Source organism: Petaurus breviceps, unplaced genomic scaffold (genome assembly GCF_028583685.1).
Source record: "Petaurus breviceps papuanus isolate PSGF00001 unplaced genomic scaffold, PetGlider_PUasm1.0 90701, whole genome shotgun sequence".
Classification (NCBI taxonomy): domain Eukaryota; kingdom Metazoa; phylum Chordata; class Mammalia; order Diprotodontia; family Petauridae; genus Petaurus; species Petaurus breviceps.
Genome location: NW_027187316.1, coordinates 197,205 through 215,856, shown reverse-complemented (window position 1 = coordinate 215,856; position 18,652 = coordinate 197,205). Strand labels below are relative to the sequence as shown.

Below are 18,652 nucleotides of genomic sequence, written 5' to 3'. Positions count from 1 at the left end.
CTTTGACAAAGTTGTGAAGTTCACATACATTAGATACACTGCCCAGCTAAAGTTCTGAGTCCATCTGAAAACAGTGTAATTATATATGACTGCAAAGCTGTAATCAAAATGTGGATATATCAGAGGAGATACAACGTAATTCTATGGGTTGAGCTGCTCATGCCTCAGAGAAGTATTACATAGAGGAGGACATAGAACACACTTCAAAAAAGAGCTCGACAAAAAGTGCCACCCCCACCTGACACTTATTGTGGGGGATACTTTGGCAGTTCTGTGATGCATGAGACTTAACACTTACACTGAGTCAAGTTTCCATTCTGTTCAAATCATATCAACAAGTATTAAGGACCAGGTACTATGTACTAAGCCCTGGAGATAAAAGCAAAAAGACATGCAATTATTTACTAATGATATGTACAAGATAAATTAAGAAATTTATCAAAGATTTAGGTACCTGATTCACAAGCTTCTTTCTATTACAAACCCTAAACTTATTCTTAGGGACTTTAATAGATCTTGTCATCATGATGTTCCTCCCCCACATTTCAAAAGTTTTATTGATATTTTGTTCTTATATTAAATACATTAATCCCACTTATAAGAGATCTCATAACAAAGTAAAACAAAAATATGACTTCATCTGAAAGTTCATGCAATATTTCACGTTTGCACTACACATTCTACACCAAACTCTATTTTTTAAATTAACGAATTCTTTTCTCCCACCTCATTAAAAAAAGAAAAAATATATAACAAATATATATAGTCTTTAAGTCCATATTGAAAAAGATAGAGTTGTCTTCCTCCTGAGAATCCTTCTCCATCCTCAAAAAAATGGAGGCTTCCCAGTCCATGACCCCTTGATCCAATGGTAGCCTGAACTATACAAACTTCTTATTTAAAAAAGAAGACAAAGCCCCCATTTATTCCTTATTCCCTTCTGAAAAGGCAAAAGACCTTACAAAATTGAAGGTCAAATACCTGAAAAAAGATGGTTTTAAAAGAACTTAAGAGGAGGAAGGTTATCTTTGAAAGAACTAAAGTCTACAATAAGGAATACATATAACATGTACACATTTGACTGGCTAGAAGGAGACAAAAAGCTGTCAACTCATGTACCTCTCGAACCTAAATTTGCTTTTGTAATAAGAATTAGCTAAAAATAAGAATTAGATGAGAATCAATGGTGTCACCCCAAAGACCCATATCTTGAGTGGTGAGTTCATTAAACTCAAGGTTTCAGTTGACATGCTGAGAATTGTGAAATTATATACTTCATACCCAAACCTTAAGTCTATGATTGACTTTTGCCTGGATTTATAAAAGTAGTTATGGCAAGGTTAAGAAATAGCAAATTACCCTGACTGATTACCCCCTTTTTGCAAAATCCCTTGGAATTATCTTGATCCACGAAATCTGTACTGTTGCAAGTATTTCAAAGCTTACAGCTATTTCCTGTGACCCTTCTTATATTGATCTTATGAATAGAGTGGGGGAAAAAAAGGCATATATTTTGTGGAAGGTGTAAAGACTGGTGTACTGCCAATGTAATATTTATAGTGCTCACAGTCACAATAAATATACCCACCATGACTATAAATATTCCCACATGGTGCTCGATTACAAAATAGAACAAACTCTCCATATAGAGGACATAAGCAAAGCATTTATTTAGAAACCAGAAAACCACATTCCAACACCAGGAAACTGAATCCATCATAGAAACATCTAAGTTAATGCACCACAACGTAGCAGAGAGCCATGCCATCCTTTAGCCTTCCCACAAACCAATACAACATCAATATTTACTCACAAACCTATCTTATCTCCTTGCCTGAATCTCTCTCTCCTACTGTCTCTCTGGCTCTGACTCCCAGCTTCCTGTGAGTTCTGCTCCATCCTTCAGCAAACTCCTCTCACCAGAGGTTCCATGTGATTACATTCAGCTTATTAGGGGGCAGAGTTTACTTTCAAAGCAGGAAAGGTGTTCAAATTCCCCTAGGCTTAATAAGAGGCAGGACAGATCTTCAAATTACCATTACCACTGCATTCACAGGGAAGATCTTCAAATTACTGTTATCGTTACAACTGGTAACAAGGAAAATCAAGAGGATTCTGGGAAGATGGCTGAGTAGGTCAGAAAATTCCAAGCTCTCTGATTTGGAATTATGCCCAAAGGTCTATAAAAATGTACATACCCACTGATGCAGTAATACCCTTCTAGGGCTGTATCCCAAAGAAATCATACCAGTGGGAGAAGGACCTATATGTACAAAAATATAACAGCTCTTTTTGCGGTAGCAAAGAACTGGAAATCAAGGGGATGCCCTTCAATTGGGGAATGGCTAAAGAAGTTATGCTATATGAATGTAATGGAATACTATTGTGCTATAAGAAATGAGGAGCAGATGGATTTCATAATAGCCTGGAGAGAGTTAAATAAACTGATGCTGAGTGAGGGGAGCAGAACTAGGAGAACCTTCTGCACAATTATAGACACATTATGATGACTAATTTTGATAGACTGGGCTCTTCTCAACAATGCAAGGTTATAAGACAACTTGAGAAGACTCATGATGGAAAAGGCTATCCACATCCAGAGAAAGAATTACAGAGTCTGAATTCAGATTGAAGCAAACTACTTGCTCTCTCTTTTTTGTTTTGTTTTGTTTCTTCCTTCTCGTTGTTCATTCCATTGGTTATAATTCTTGTTTACAACTTGACTAATGTTTAATGTGAAGGTATATGTAGAACCTATATTAGATTGCATGTCACGGGGGTGGGGGGAGGTTTGGGAAAGAAAATTTGGAACTCAAAAGCTTGTGGAACTGAATGTTGTAAAGTAAAAGTAAATAAATTTAAAAGGGGGCAGGGCAGGGGAAGGAAATTCCAAGCTCTCAACATTTTCCCCCAGAAAAGAATTAAAATAGTACCTTAAGGTGAACAAAATGTGCGTGGATATAAGTAAGAACAGGGGCATAACTGGAGTCCTTCTGGAACAACTTGAGAAAATTGGAAGAAAAACCCCAGGACAAGGTTTGGTCCCTCTGAAGAGTAAACACCTCCAAACTAGGTTCCATTTTAACAGCAAGCCACAAGCCTTTTAAACAAGTGGCAAGCCCTGGGTTTAGTTGATTTGAGATGCTGCCTCCACCCCAGCCATAGGAACTTTTACCCCCAGGATAGTGAGGGGAGTTGGGCATTTCAGCCTGGAGAAGATCAACAGAACCCCTACTGTCAAGGAATGCCAGACCCAGCTATGCTGTGAAGAGTGGTGGGGGTGAGAAGGAACCAGCACATGCCTGGGAAGTGCAGAAGCAGTAGGGCAGAAAGCTTGGGGCTGTGGGCACTTACAGAAGGTTGAAAGTTTGGTTTTGATTTCAGGCTAGAGGGAAGAACTGAAGATCTGGGGCAAGAGGCACTATTTCCCATACCCCAGGACTAGAGGTGATTACAAATAATTAAGCTATCACCACAAAAAATGCACAGGCAAAGGAGAAATAATACAACCATAGAAAACTATTATGGGAATAGAGATGACAAGGGTTCATCTTCAGAGGAGGATATCAAAGTAAAGAAACCCCCCCCAAAATAATATCAAATGGTCACCTGCCCAAAAAGAATTCATAGAAGATCTTTAAAAAGACTTTAAAAATGAAATGACAGAAATGAAGGAACAACTAAAAAAGAAAATAAGAATAATCCAAGGAAAACAAGAAGGGTATGAAAGGAAAGTCAACCAATTAGAAAAGAAGATCCAGTATCTTAAGGAAGAAAATGACATCTTGAAAATCAGAGTTGGGCAAAATGAAGCCAATGAAATTTTAAGAGATCAAAAAATGATTTTAAAAGATATGAATGATGAAAAAAATAGAAGAGAAAGTGAAACAACTTTTTTTTTTGGTCTTTTTGGAGGGGGTAAGGCAGGGCAACTGGGGTTGTGACTTGCACAAGGTCACACAGCTAGTAAGTGTTAAGTGTCTGAGGCCAGACTTGAACTCAGGTCCTCCTGACTCCAGGGCTGGTGCTCTATACACTGTGCCACCTAGCTGCCTCAAAAGTGAAACATCTTATAAGAAAAACAATAGATTTGGAGAATAGATCAAGAAGAGAAAATATAAAAATAATTGGACTAAATAAAAGTTATGATCAAAAAAAGAATCTTGATACAATAATACAAGAAGTAATTAAAGAAAATTGTCCTGAAGCATTAGAACTGGGGGGTGAGGGGGAGTAGAAATAGAAATAGAAAAAACTTAAAAGAGATCCTTATAAGGAAAATTCACAGGAATATCATAGTCAAATCGCGAAAGCCCCAGCTCAAGGAAAAAATATTAAAAGCATCGAGATTAAAACAATTTAAATATGATGATGCCACAATTAGAATTACACAGGACACAGCTGCAGAGACATTAAAGGACCACAAGTCTTGGAACACATTCTATTGAAGAGTAAGAGAACTGGCGCTCCAGCCAAAAGTATCATACCCTGAAAAATTAACTACTATCCTGAATGGAAAAAAGGACATTTGACAAACTCTCAGACTTTCAAGACTTTGTTTTTAAAAAATCCTAAACTTAATAGAAGATTCAACATATAAGAACCAAGAGAAATATAAGGTACATAACAAAGATTGATTATAAGGGATCCATAAGGACATATTGCTTACTTTTTGTATATGTAAAATCTAAAATGTATGTCTAAGATTCTTATCAATAATTGGGTAGTTTATAAGAAAAATTGGGGTAAACCTGAGTATGCTTTGAATTTAAAAAGTAAAACCATTTAGGAACAGATTAAAAGAGTAATTATTTCATACAAATGAGGTGTATGAGGAAGAATTGATACAGAGGAATTATATGAGGAAGGAAGGCTGGTAATTCTGGTAACCTACGTTCATTGGACATGGGTTTAAGAGGGAACAATACATATATATTTCAAAGAGTATAAAAGTCCTCTAAATTCAGAAGAAATAAAATTGTAGGGGCATTGGGAGAGGGGAGAGGACAGGGGAGGGATCTTTAGGGGGAGGTGGAGGGAATAGGTAAAATAAGGGAGTCGAAGGGTTCTTAGATTTATGGGAATGGGAGGAAAGGGGAGGGATTCTTGGGGGAGATGGGCATGTCATAGAAGGGCAAAGTAGTGGGTAGAAGTAGAGGAGACAGGAGGGATAAGAAACAAGAGATGCACAAAAATAAAAACAGATCAGGAGTGGAATATGTTTGGGAAAGTATATGTCTACAAATGTATGTATATGTGTGTGTGTGCATGTATATATCTATAGCTATAGAGAAACATATCTAAACTTTATTGTAGCCTTCTGGGTGGGGTGGGGGAGGGTATGTATATAATTATGGCCATTGAGAAACATATCTAAACTTTATTGTGGCCTATAATATTGTGTCTAAAATAAAATTTTGAAAAAAAAAAACAAGAAAAACCAGAAAACAGGCTAATTAAAAGAATGGATTAAATGTATGTTGCTGTTGTTCAGTTGTTTCAGTCATGTTTGACTCTTTATGACCCCATTTGGGGTTTTCTTGGCAATGATACTGGAGTGGTTTGCCATTTCCTTCTCCTGCTCATTTTACAGATGAGGAACTGAGGCAAATAGGGTTAAATGACTTGCCCAGGGTAACACGGCTACTCAGTGTCTGAGACCAGCGTTGAACTCGGGAAGATTAATGTTTCAGACTTCAGACCCCACACTCTATCCACTGCCCTACCTAGTTTCCCTAAAGGTAGCTACCATGAGTATTTTTTCTAATGGTCTGTTAATAGAAATACATGTGGTTATAATGTATGTGTGTTTTATTAGAAGCATTTCTCAATGATTAAGTAATGTTTATAGCTATGTTCTTAGACCTAAAGGTCATGGCTAGGGACTTAAAGAAATGTAAACTTGGAAGACGGCAGTCACTTTAACCCTGTTTGCCTCTGTTTCTCATCTATAAAATGATCTGAAGGAGGAAATGGCAAACCACCCCATTATCTTTGCCAGGAAAATGCCAAATGGGTTCACAAAGAAGTTCAGACAAACTGAAATGACTCAACAACAACAACAACAAAAACTTGGGAGAATGGAGCAGAGATTATTTGGTTCCAAGCAGATATACAAAGGTGATAGGGGAAAAGGTAACTGTTTAACAACTGGCTCTCCAAAAATGAACAATGCATTTTAAAATTTCACCTGAATTATTAACATTTTTCATCACTTTCTTAAGTCTAGACAATCAAAAAAGCAATAATTAAACCCTGACTTGTAGTGTTTACTACATTTCCAATGTGTAACCACATTGAATACTTAACAAATGACTCTCTTAATCTTATGTGGTTCCAGCACATCCCTCTGTAGAAGCCATTTGGACCATATCATCATTTTGCTGCCAGACATTGCTTCCATGAATCAAAAGAGAACATCTATGTTTATTGAGTAAAATTTTCTGCTTCTCTACCTGCAGTGCAGAATACATGTAGATATCACTGGAGAAAAATATACTTATCTAGTTGTAGGTGATATTTTGATAAAGCCTTTGTTGACACAGTAATACCCTTGTTATTTCAAAAATGGAATTTTAGACTACAAAAAGAAAATGGTAAAATGCGGGAAAGCATGACAAAGGAGATTTTTATTAAAATATGTCCTTAGAAGAAAGAAAGTTTAAAAATTAGTTGAGGCAAACTCAATGCTTTGTCAGAGATTTCACCTTAATACTTAAAGAGTCACTGTGTCCCTTTCCCCCCAATCTTCAATTGATGGTGAAAAAAAATAAAACTGCCATGTTTTGTTTGCATACAAAATACCAGCACTGAAACCTGAAGTTAAAGGATTAGCTTCCATTTTACCTGAGAATATAAAGTTTCCTGGTTTTCTCTATTTATTGCAAAATAAATGCCTTTGCACCTGGTTAAAAAACAAAAAACAGTGTTCAGATTAATCAGGGTGGCAATGAAAAACCCAAAAGAATTTTCTGAATATAGACCTTCAATTTCCTCTCATATTTCGTGATCTGATAAGTAGTATTTTACCCGGGGGAAAGGGGAGGGGAAGAAATTCAGATTTCCCTGTGGGCTTCAACATCTTCCATGTGACTCTGTTTGAGTCACTGGTCTGTATTTTAATTAGCTATCCTGGTTAATAGGGTTACTTCCACTGCTTACTTGTTAGAGAGTCCTTTAATGATGAAAATACATCATTTATCCTGTTCTATATACTGCAAGGAATTAGACCTTGTACAATTGCTGTATTAGAGCAACAGAGATGTTGGAGAGGGCCGTTTTCTAATTAGATGAAATAATTTGAAAGCATTTTAAAAATTGATATTTCATTTTTCAAGGCACTAGCAAAAACAAGCTCTTTCTAGCCAGTGTTTACTTACAGCTTTTAAATTGATTTCTTCTAATCAGTAGCTCTCATAAACAAACTCTCATAAAGTGAGGGAGGCATCATAGAAAAATAAATAGATCACTGAATTTGGCATCAGGAAGATCAAGGTTAAAAACCTCTTTCTGTTGCTAAACTATATGATGTCAGGCAAGTCAATTAACCTCATTGAGCCTCAGTTTCCTCATTTGTAAAATCCTCTGAAACTTACCTTATGGGGAAATGTAAATGAGATTTTGCAAAATTTAAAGAGATATAAACATCATACATTATAATTATGAAACGGAGGAGGAAACTACCAATTCTAAATCCAAAGGACTTTCCTTAGTTTTCATTTTGATTGACCTTTCTGCAGCACTGGCCCAGCTGACTATTCTTTCCTCTTTGGGTTTTCTTTTTTTTTTTCTTTTTTTTTTTTTTTAAAGCAATCGGGGTTAAGTAACTTGCTCAAGGTTACACAGCCAGTTATTTCTGGCTAAGTATCTGAGTATCTGTGGTGCTAAGTATCTGAGCCTGGATTTGATTCCCAGGTCATTCCGACACTGGGGCCAGTGCTCTTACTCGCTGAGCCACCTGGCCGCCCCTTTTGAGTTTTCTTGACACATTTCTCTCCTAGCTCTGCTACCTATCTGACCATTTCTTCATGACCTCCTTTTGGCTGAGTCATCACCAATATACCATCTTTCTGTCTAAGTGTACTTTAGGATTCAGTCCTGGGCCCTCTTCCCTTTCTGTACTCTCTTTTCTCATAACTATATAAAATGCTACGTGCTCTGTTATCATCATGTGGACAGACTTCTATTTATATATTTACCCTCCTGAGCTCCAGACCTAAATCTTCATCAGGAGATCCATTAAGCATTTCAAACTCTATATCCAAAATGGAACTTATCACCTCCTTTTGCAAACCTTTTCCCCTTTTCAAACTTCTCTGTTTCAGCTGAATCCTTCCTGTTAGCCAGATGCACAACTTCAGAATCATCCTCTATTGTTCCCTGTCTCTCACTCTCCATTTCTACCCAGTTGCCAATTTTTTTCTATTCTACCTCCACTCTCTTTACTTATATAGTCCTCACTTTAGCTTTGCCCTTTAGTGCCTCTTTCAAAGATTGTTACATTAGCCTCTGAATTTGGTCTGTTTCTTCTCTTCCCAATTTTTCATCATCTATACAACTGTCAAATTGACACTTCTGAAGCACAACCTGAAATTACTTTGTATTAGTTTAGGTAGAAATCAAGTTTTTTTTTTAATTGCCAAAAATACAGCACCAAAACAAAAAGGTTTTACTGCATTTACGTAATAAAAAAGGTATTAGAGCTTCCTACCATATTTGTATACTTGCAAAAGAGGATCTTGGAAATGTCCAGCCCTAAGTTAGATAGTTATCTATAATAAAGAGCTATGAGACCCACCTAGATGTAGGGATAAAAGTGAATAGACAACTTACCTCTGTGTGACGATTATGACCAAAGAGGTGTCAGATTTACCTCATAGGAAGGGATTCTAATCACTATACCTTAGCAGACTGGAGGTTGCAAACAAATTGTACTAAAAAAAAAAAAAAAAGCAGATATTATTAGGAAACAATGTTAGGTAAAGGCTATGTAGTACTTAAACAAATCCCATATATATGAACCCTTTATGTACCTATTATGTACCACTGATCGTGTGTGTGACTTAGGTTTATAGGGAAAATATCCTATCACAACATTTCTTTCCTATACTATCTCATTAAATGCATGGGAGATGGTGGACTATGCTGAACTATCATGAATGAGTTGATGTGGACCCATAGAGTTCTTGAATCCAATATAGGTATGGATAAGAAGATGCCTTAGGTGCTTCAATTACCTGTGTATATATTGTTTATTCCAAGTAGAATAAATGTAAGCTTGTTGAGGACAGGGCCTCTGGGTTTTGGTTTTGGTTTGTTTTTTTTCCTACAGTGCCCACCTGGGATATAGAGCTGTACCATAAAAGGTACTTATCATCTCTAAACACACTTTGATAAATGTATGCTCCCTTTAATACTTAGGTGTTTATAGATGATAAATGGTACAGCTCTTGCTGAAAAGTATTTAGTGAATGCCTAATTTATTAACTTCAATATTTAACATTAATTTTGCCTAAAACTTTAAAAGTTATTAGTCCAAATTAACTTACCTTGAAGAGTAACGTTCTTTTACATGTGTGGTTCTTTTTCCTTAATAGCCTATTTTGCTAATCAAGCATTAGTCTAGTTCAATTCAATCTGAAATGGTTTAGTGTAGAATAAATATGATAAAATTATAGGTAATAGTGATTGGAGCTATGATTTCACTGACATAATAACTCCTGGTGGAGGAAACCCCATCTACTAATGTAAGTTAGCAACTTTTCTGCAATATATAATCTTAGAGAGTTACTTAGAGAACTGACAGGTTAAATGACTTACTTGGGGTCACACAGTCCGGATGTGTTGTGGGGAGGAGGGTAGAACCTGAATCATGTCTTCTTAGCCTTTAGGCCAGCTCCCTATCCACTACACCACATGGAAAGAGAAGACAGTTGGTTCTACAGTGTAAGTTTACTACTTTACTATTATATTTTATTTTTATATTTATTTATTATTACTTATTATACTTTACTACTACATATTACTTTAATACTATACTTTACTACTACATACTACAGTATGAGTTTAACTACTTTATGAAAAGAATAGCGTTATTTATCTGAAATAGCTAGATGTCAACCTGCCTAAGAGAAAACACACTCTTTCTCTCTCTCTCTCTCTCTCTCTCTCTCTCTCTCTCTCTCTCTCTCTTACACACACACCTTTAAATTTATTTTATTTTTAATTTATGGAATAAAACAAGCATTTCCACAACATAGTATAATTTTTAAAAGGATTATTGCACATGAAACTTCAGACCTATTATGTACAACTTGCCATTCCTTTTAAATATATAATAGTCATCATGCAAATTCTTTTTCTTTTTTTCTTCCCTCCTCCCCATAACCCCCCCCCCACATTAGAGATGGCTGCCATTAGACACAAATATATATATGTAAAATCATTCTGGGCATACCTTTATTTATCAATTCATACTCTGGGTGAAGCTATCATCTTCCTTCATATGTCCTTTGTAGTTAATTGGGGTATTTATAATATTAAAAATTACTCATTCACTCAAAGTTGTTCTTAAAAAGATATTGCTGTTACTGTGTACAACATTCTCTTGCTTATTTTGTTCTTCATTGTTCCATGCAAATCTGTCCATGGTTTTCTAAGATCATTGAACTCAACATTTCTTATAGCATAGTAGTATCCCATTATAATCATATGCCTCAATTTGTTCAGTCATTCCCCAATTGTGGGGCATCCCTACTTTATTACCTTTCTAAGATATTTAATGCTCTTATTCATTATCTATCTGTCATTCACCAAGCATTTGTCAAGACCCCACAATGTATCATGTTTATGCTAGGCACAGAAAATAAAAAGACAAAAATAAAGTAATCCCCATCCATGAGGAATTTATATTCTACAAAATGTACACACACACACACTAAAACAGTATATCAGAAACAACTATTGATAATAACTGTGTTAAAAAAAAAACCCAGAACAATTGCCCTGTGTTCTTGCTATGGAAAAGACTAAATCTTTTAACCACAATTAATTGGGAAGAAATCAAGCTGTAAGGAATTCTCTTATAATATGAAGGATAATCATATGTTCACTTATTCATAGGCTTATAGGATGATAGTATCATAAATCTAGAGCTGGATGGGACCTCAGAGACCATATGGTCCAACCTCCCATTTTTACAGGTTAAGATACTAAAGTTCATAGAAGTCTTCACTTGCACAAGGTTGCATAGGTAGTAAATATTAGTTCATTCAATAAGCATTTAATTGGATAAATAACTGGTCTTCCTTCTGGTACTAAATAAGTGACATCTGTTTGTTGAATAAAATGATATTAATATGCACTCTTTGTTTTAGGCATAAGTCTGCCAGAAACAGTTTTTATTAATTTAACACTATTCAGAATCCAAGCATTTCTAGCTTCGAGAGAAAAATGTCCAAAATGACATAATCCCTTCTTCCCCATCACCCATGCTTTCTGATATCACTCCACCAAGACGATTTAAGAATTTGAAGGAACATAGAAATCTTGAATAAAAAAAATGTCACAAAATGATAAAAAAAATAGTTTTGAGTTAACATTCTACTCAATCTAATGGGAAAACAGTTCCTGTAATCTATAGTGAATACTCCTGGAAAACCATCTTTCTAAAACCATTTATCCCTTTTTTGATCATTCGCCTCAAGAGTTCTCCCTCCTCAGCTTGTCACAAGTTCCCTGAAGTAATGAAAGTATTCAAAAGTTCCTCCCATGGGGAAAGAAGGGCCTGCCTTTAGAAGAGTCATTAACCTCATCCCTTCTATGAAAGGAAGAATGCAGTGCTCTTAACTAGCTGTGAAATATGACTCTCTAAGTTTGGTTACCACCTTTAACCCATTTTCCTGGGTCCTAGCTATCATTCTTGACCTTTTAACACACTATTCTTTTTTTTTTTTTTTAAGCAATCGGGGTTAAGTAACTTGTTCAAGGTTACACGGTCAGTTATTTCTGGGTGTGGTGCTAAGTATCTGAGCCCAGATTTGATCCCCAGGTCATCCATCCTGCCACTGGAGCTGGTGCTCTTACTCGCTGAGCCACCTGGCCGTCTCTTAACACACTATTCTTTACACACTTTCATAAATGGAAATCTTGAAATTACTTTAGAATAGAGGAATATCACTTCTTAATATTTTCAGCAGACCTAAAAAGAAAATCTTTAGTATGCTCTCAACTATTAAAGACTTCTGATTTCCAGCTTCTTCCAAGTTTTAGATACAGTGCAACTTGGGTACCTTCACCCTATGGCATCATTTTAAGGGCATTCCAACTGTTCCACTCCATTAGCAAATAAAGGCTAAAAGCTCTGGAAATCTGACACATTACATGAAAATCAGGTAAGATGGAAAACAATATTCTCCCATGTGACTATCTTTCTGAATTGAGGCAATATCTTATGGCCCTTAGAGACTTCTGTAGCGTTAATCATCCTCTGGTAGAGGCAGTGTTTTGGAGAGGGAGGGAGGGGAGAGAGGAGAGAGAGAGAGAGAGAGAGAGAGAGAGAGAGAGAGAGAGAGAGAGAGAGAGAGAGAGAGAGAGAGAGAGAGAGAGAGAGAGAGAGAGATTTAAATAGCAGCTCATTATAATCAGCTTTCTGCTGGATGAAATGACTGACACTGCTTGGAGATGAAGAAATACAGAATTGCACTTTTTAGAAAAAATTATACATTAGGAGAAAAAAAGACTTAAAAATTCTCTACGTTGCCTTCACTTCCAATTCTCTATGTTGCCTTCAGTTCCAATAGATCTGATTTTTTTTTTTTTAAATAATCAGGGTTAAGTAACTTGCTCAAGGTTACACGGCCAGTTATTTCTGGGTGTGGTGCTGAGTTGTCTGAGCCCGGGATTCGATCTCCAGGTCTTCTCAACACTGGAGCCGGTGCTCTTACTCGCTGTGCTACCTGGCCGCCCCTAGATCTGATTTTCTTTATTTTTTTTTTTTTTAACTAAAGCTATCACACAAGAAAGTTGCCTTTAGGGAGAATAAAGAGATTTCAAGTCTAACTGAGGCTTACCTGGTTTTGATTTCAGGAGTGGTAGCAAAGCCTCTCTTAGGCACATGTAGCCTCCCAGAATGTCTATCATGATGAAATCACAGATCCAGTCCTAATACCTATGCCAATCTTGTTTTAGATTTCAGTGTGTTTGTTGCAAATTGGTTCGATTACTAGGAAGATGAATATTGTGTTAAAGAGATAAAGAAAGATGTGAATAGATGAAAGAACAAGGGACTTAAAATGATTTCCCTTTCGTCGCCATCATAAACCCCTCCTCCTCTAGAGGTGTGGATATTTTCCTCCTCCCTCCTCTTCCACATGAGGGCTATAATAGACTCAAAGACTATAAGCTTTCTTCTCTTTTATCAAGTCTTCAAATCCACAGAACTGAGATATTGCTGTTACTACCTCAACTTCAGGGTGAACTATCAACAACAGGTAGGAATTATTTAGTTTACAAGGGCTGCAAAGAGTGACAATTAGAGGAAATTTTAAAAAAAAGCAATGATGATAACTGACCTTTACTTAAAAAGAATGACACATATTTAGAGTTATAAGTACGTGTGTCAATGTGAAAGGTATTTTTTTACTTTTAAATTGTTTTTTTTAATGAACTTCACAAAGTATATAAGAATTTTTATTTGAGTACAGACATGACCATAAAAACATGTGGGTGAGTGATGTTTTGAAGTCTCAAAGTCTATATTCAGAGAGAATAGATAACATAGCATTGCAAATAAAATAATATTTTAAAAGAGTATTTATGTTTATGATTGTCATCTCTACCATTTTGTTACAAAGGATATATTTTATTTTTTCCATATGTTATTGTCAAAACATCTACCATGTTTCTGTGTTGTTGGTGGGAGGGGAGGTGTACAATACACATTAATTAATGAGATATTTTAAGTATTTGTTGTACCCTGGTGGGGACAGAAACGCTCCAGAGAAACCAAAATCCCTAAAAGCTATATGGGCATAATTATTTTTCTTGGCACATTCTCTAAATTAGGGACTCTGTTATTAAAGTCAATTTAGTCAAGGCATCAGAAGCAACTCTAGTCCCTGGATGCAAATTGTTTGTGGTTGCTCAAATTTGAAAGGGAAGGTGTATTCATCCAAGTCAACTTGGAATTGCCATTGTAATTTATTAATGTCATTCATGATTACATTCACAAATGTGTCAGAAATCCTATTCCCTTCCATAACATGAAAATTTCCACACAAAACAGTATATCTTGTTTTTCTTCTTTGTTTTCTTCTCAAAAAGAATAAAATTAGAGTAATTTGCCAAAAATAGTACCTTAAGGAAAATCACCACCTAGTTTTGAAACTCAATAAGTTACATTAATCCTCTTAAAATAATTGGAACTATGTTGAATAAAAACCATATAATTCTTATTAAGTACTTAATGATACGTGTGCTATACAGAAAGAACATTGTCCTACCCTTTCTCAACTTGTTTTTTCTCTCTACTTGTTTACATGCTAAAAGTGACCAGGTCAAAAAAAAAAAACAACCCAAAACAAAACAAAAACTGGAGCAGAATGGAGAGAGGAGGGGTTGAAGACTGGTTTCTATTAATTTGTTTTTCTTATAGGCAAAATAGTTGTTTGCTTCATTTGGGAGGAGAGAGGGAGGGAGAAGGAAGACAAATCACTATAATGAATCTCTTTAATGCATTTTTAATGAAATCAAGTATTCAAGGATTGGATTGAAGGAATAAAATACCTTGTATGAGTTGATATTTGGAAGGAGAAGAAATATATAAAATTTTATGTGTAAAAAGTGACATTATCCTAGACTAATAATAATGATAACTCATTCACATTTATATATTCTTTTAAGGTTTTCAAAACATTTAAAGAACTACACAGCAGAAAGCAGTCAGGCATGTATTGCAAAAGAGAACACAATGACTGAGAGGATGTATGATTTTGCAGTTTGAAGGGACCAGAAAGATCATTTCAAGTCTATGTCTTGGAGACAAAAAAGTCAAAGTATAGATAAGAAAAATGATGTACATTATTCTAAAATACTTTAGAAGCCTTTGTTTGTGGAAACAAGAAAATGAAAACAAGTGCCCAGTGATTGAGGAATAGCCGAGTAAATTGTACCATATGGATATAATGGAATATAATTAAGTAGTAAGAAATAATAAATATGAAAAATTCAAAGAAGCTTAGACTTATAGCAACTAATAAAGAATAAAATAATCATAATCAGTGACACAATGTACACAGGTAGGTGGGGGAGCAAGAGCGAACAGATAGGCACTGAAGATGAATTTTATAATGTGGCAGAGTCCTCTATGACTCATTTCAGAAAAGCTAAAGCTCAGTATGAGCTAAAGTAAGGAAAGGAAAGCTAAGGGCAAGAAAAAGAGACTTATTTTTTTCTATTTTCTTGTTTTTTTAAAGCTATATTGAAAATAATGAATGACAGGGTATGCAGAACTATTCCACTCTCATTTTGCTTCTCTCTTTTTTTTTCTTTTTCCAGTACAATTTTTGTACTGGAAAGGCTAGATAAAAAAGACTAGTGCAGAGTTGAAGTCCAGGATAAATCAGTATATAGTATATACTACATAGTATAATAAATATATAATAATAAGTTAGTATATAGAAAAAAATGTTTACCTATCCTGGCCCAAGTAAAGTCACCAAATGAACTACATACCAGGGTACTTAATCTGACAGATGTCGCTACTAAGTTAACTATCAGTTTGAAAGGTCTTTAATAATGGAAGAGCTGCCATAAAACTAGATTTGAGCAAATGCTGTTATGTTGTTTTATGGAAGAAAGCTTTAAAGAGCTAAAATAATTAATAAAAAATTCATCTGAATGAACAAAAAGGTCAAGAATATCAAGAGAATCAATGAAAAAATGTAAAAGGATATCTAGTAGAAAAGCAGAAATATTAAACACGTCTTTACTGAATGTAGCATTGTAAAAATTATAAACAGCAATGGGATGTTAAAGGATTTAAACTAAACAAAGACTAAATCACTTAATTCTAAATAATTGGTGGGTCAGATAACAGCTTAGAAATAATAGATGATTCCATCAAAGAAAATTACAAGAAGACAATATACAAAAAAAAAGTTGTAGGTGGCAGTCAAAAGAAGAATGAATTATCTAAAGAAGTAGACACCTCCTCACCAGGAACCTTCAAGTAAAGACTGAAGGACCATTTGTCGAGTAGCAGGGATTCTATATTTGTAGCTTGAACAAGATGGCCTTGAGGTCCCTTCCAAGTCTTGTGCACGCACATATTCACCCCCCCCCACACACACACACACACGCTCATTCCTTTCCAAATTCTTCAAACCAAGACGACATTCCTATTGAATAAATAGCAATTGAACTGATCATTATTATTTTATTGAACTGATTATTACTTGCTTTTCTGGAAAATTGTGTTTAACTTATCTAGCCTATATATATTCCCCTTTGTATGCTCTAAGGTTGAGCCTAACTGTCCTTTATGTTTTTCCTTATACATGGCATTCCAGCTCTCATTTTTGTGCTTTTGTCTAAGTTGTTTCCCTGTACCTCGAATTTTTCATACTTTCTCTTCCTCTCTGCCTTATACAATCCCAAATCTTTTTTAAAAATTTTATTATTTAAATCTAATTCTTATTTCAAATCTTTTGGGAGAGGGTAGATATATTTATTTTTTGGTAACATTAAGTAACATACTTTAAAGCACTAATTCACAGTAACTTTAAGGTAACCTGAAACCCTAGAACTATAGTTTTGCCATAGTTGCGTGGGGACTTGCCATTTCTGACTCGGTCCCATTTTCAAACAATTGAATAATACCCAGAACTATACCAATAAAAGCCTTATAAGAGGTCCTGCTCTGAAGTCACTGCATTTATTCCAAAGAGGGCCCTGAAGCAACAGGACATGTTAGGTATAAAAATAATTAAAGCCCAATTCACAAAATTTATCACCTTTTTATTTTCCACTTTCTAGAAAGAGTCAAGAAGTTAAGAATTCCCTTGAATTAGTGCCAGATGTGCTGATTGGTAGAATGAGGAAGGTTATTAATAGTAATGTCAGAGGGACTTTGGTGTGTACAGATGTGTTGGACACAGACTGTGATTAAAAATCATGGTTGGCTTCTAAATACTGGTAGCAAGATTTGTTAATTTGTTAGCCTCTTGTTGTTAATCTCAAAGTAAATTAGAGGTAAATGGAAAAGTAATGAAGCAGTCATCATATACTAAGATTAATAAATACCACTTCAAAAATTAACTGAGGGCTGGGCTTTCCATTGTATTTACAAGACAAGGCACCTGTACTTTTCTTTCCACATCTGGCTTGCAAAGCTGCTCTTGTGGCCATTTCAAAAACCTCCCTCACACCATCTTTGCTCTTTGCTGAACACTCCACATAACCAAATGTGCCAAGCCGATTTGTCATATCTCTGCCTTCTTTAGCTTTCACTAGCTCCTGGTCAGCTCAAGTGCTGCCTGTTACAGGAGACCTTTCCTTACTCCTCTCCCAACTCTGGAATTACCTAGCATATATTTTGTTCCAATTTATATGTGTGCAAATTGTTTCTCCAAAGAGAAGATGATAAATTCTCAAAGGGCAGGGAAATGATTATTTCTGTTTCTTTGTATCCCTCTCACCTAGTTCTGTCCCTGACCAATTATTAGGTACTTTATATATGTTTGTTGATCCAGGTACTACATTATTGGGTAATAAGAAATTAAAACTAGGCTTTTAGTGCCACATGGGGAGGCTTGTAGGAAATGATGCAGTAGAACCAAAAGAAAAATACACATCTTGACAGCAATAGTGTAAATGAAGTCAACACTAATTGGCAGATTAACTCAGATTACTTGTAATGAATAATTTACTTCCTAGAAAGGAAAGAATGGAATCTAGTTTTCTTTGCAGAGATGTGGGGGACTACAGTTGAGGAATGTTACATATGTTATATGGTTACTTTTACAGTTATTTTTGCTACCTCTTTGTTACCATGAAAGGTTTAATGGCATAAATTGGATGGAGAGGAAGGAGAGGAGAGGCAAGAATGACATTTAGAAAAAAAAAGGAATCAGTATAAAAATAAGAGTAGTAGTATGAGATACAACAATTTGCTTAAAATGTCAAAGTCTAGAGATAGGACTTCTGGGAGCCAGGATGTCACAGTAAGCAGAAAATTGCCTTAACTTTCCCATATTCATCTCCAACCTATAAAATAGCACCCAAAAATGAGCCCTGAAGCAGCAGAGTCGGCAAAAAGATGAGTTCAGCCAATCTTCTAGCCAGGAAGGGCAGTAGGAAAGGTCTGTCCCACTCAGGTAAAAGGCCAGTATGTCCTGGATAGCAGCAAACCCTGTGTCAGAAAGCCAATAGAAAGTCCTGAGCCCAAGAGTGGTGGAGCAGACAAACACCCGCCCCAGGAACCCCTCCCCCACATGTGCCTCAGCATAGCCAGGCCGCAGGTAGATACCGGGGCTAGAACCCCTCAAGTGCCTCAGCTTATCTAGGAAAGTGGGCAGATGGCAGTGCAGGGACCCAGCCACTTACATAAATAAGCACGCCACACGAATGCTGAGGCCCTGCTCATGCCTAAGCA

At 35.8% G+C, this 18,652-nt stretch overlaps 1 long non-coding RNA gene across 1 annotated transcript; it reads right to left on the bottom strand.

Annotated features, from left to right (window-relative positions):
• Window positions 1-6,755: 6,755 nt before the first annotated feature.
• On the bottom strand, window positions 6,756-9,909 carry LOC138144467 (uncharacterized). The gene is made up of 3 exons (XR_011163964.1): window positions 9,820-9,909; window positions 8,833-8,933; window positions 6,756-6,904 (listed from the first exon to the last, which is right to left on the bottom strand). It is a non-coding gene; the product is annotated as an uncharacterized lncRNA (long non-coding RNA).
• Window positions 9,910-18,652: the final 8,743 nt, after the last annotated feature.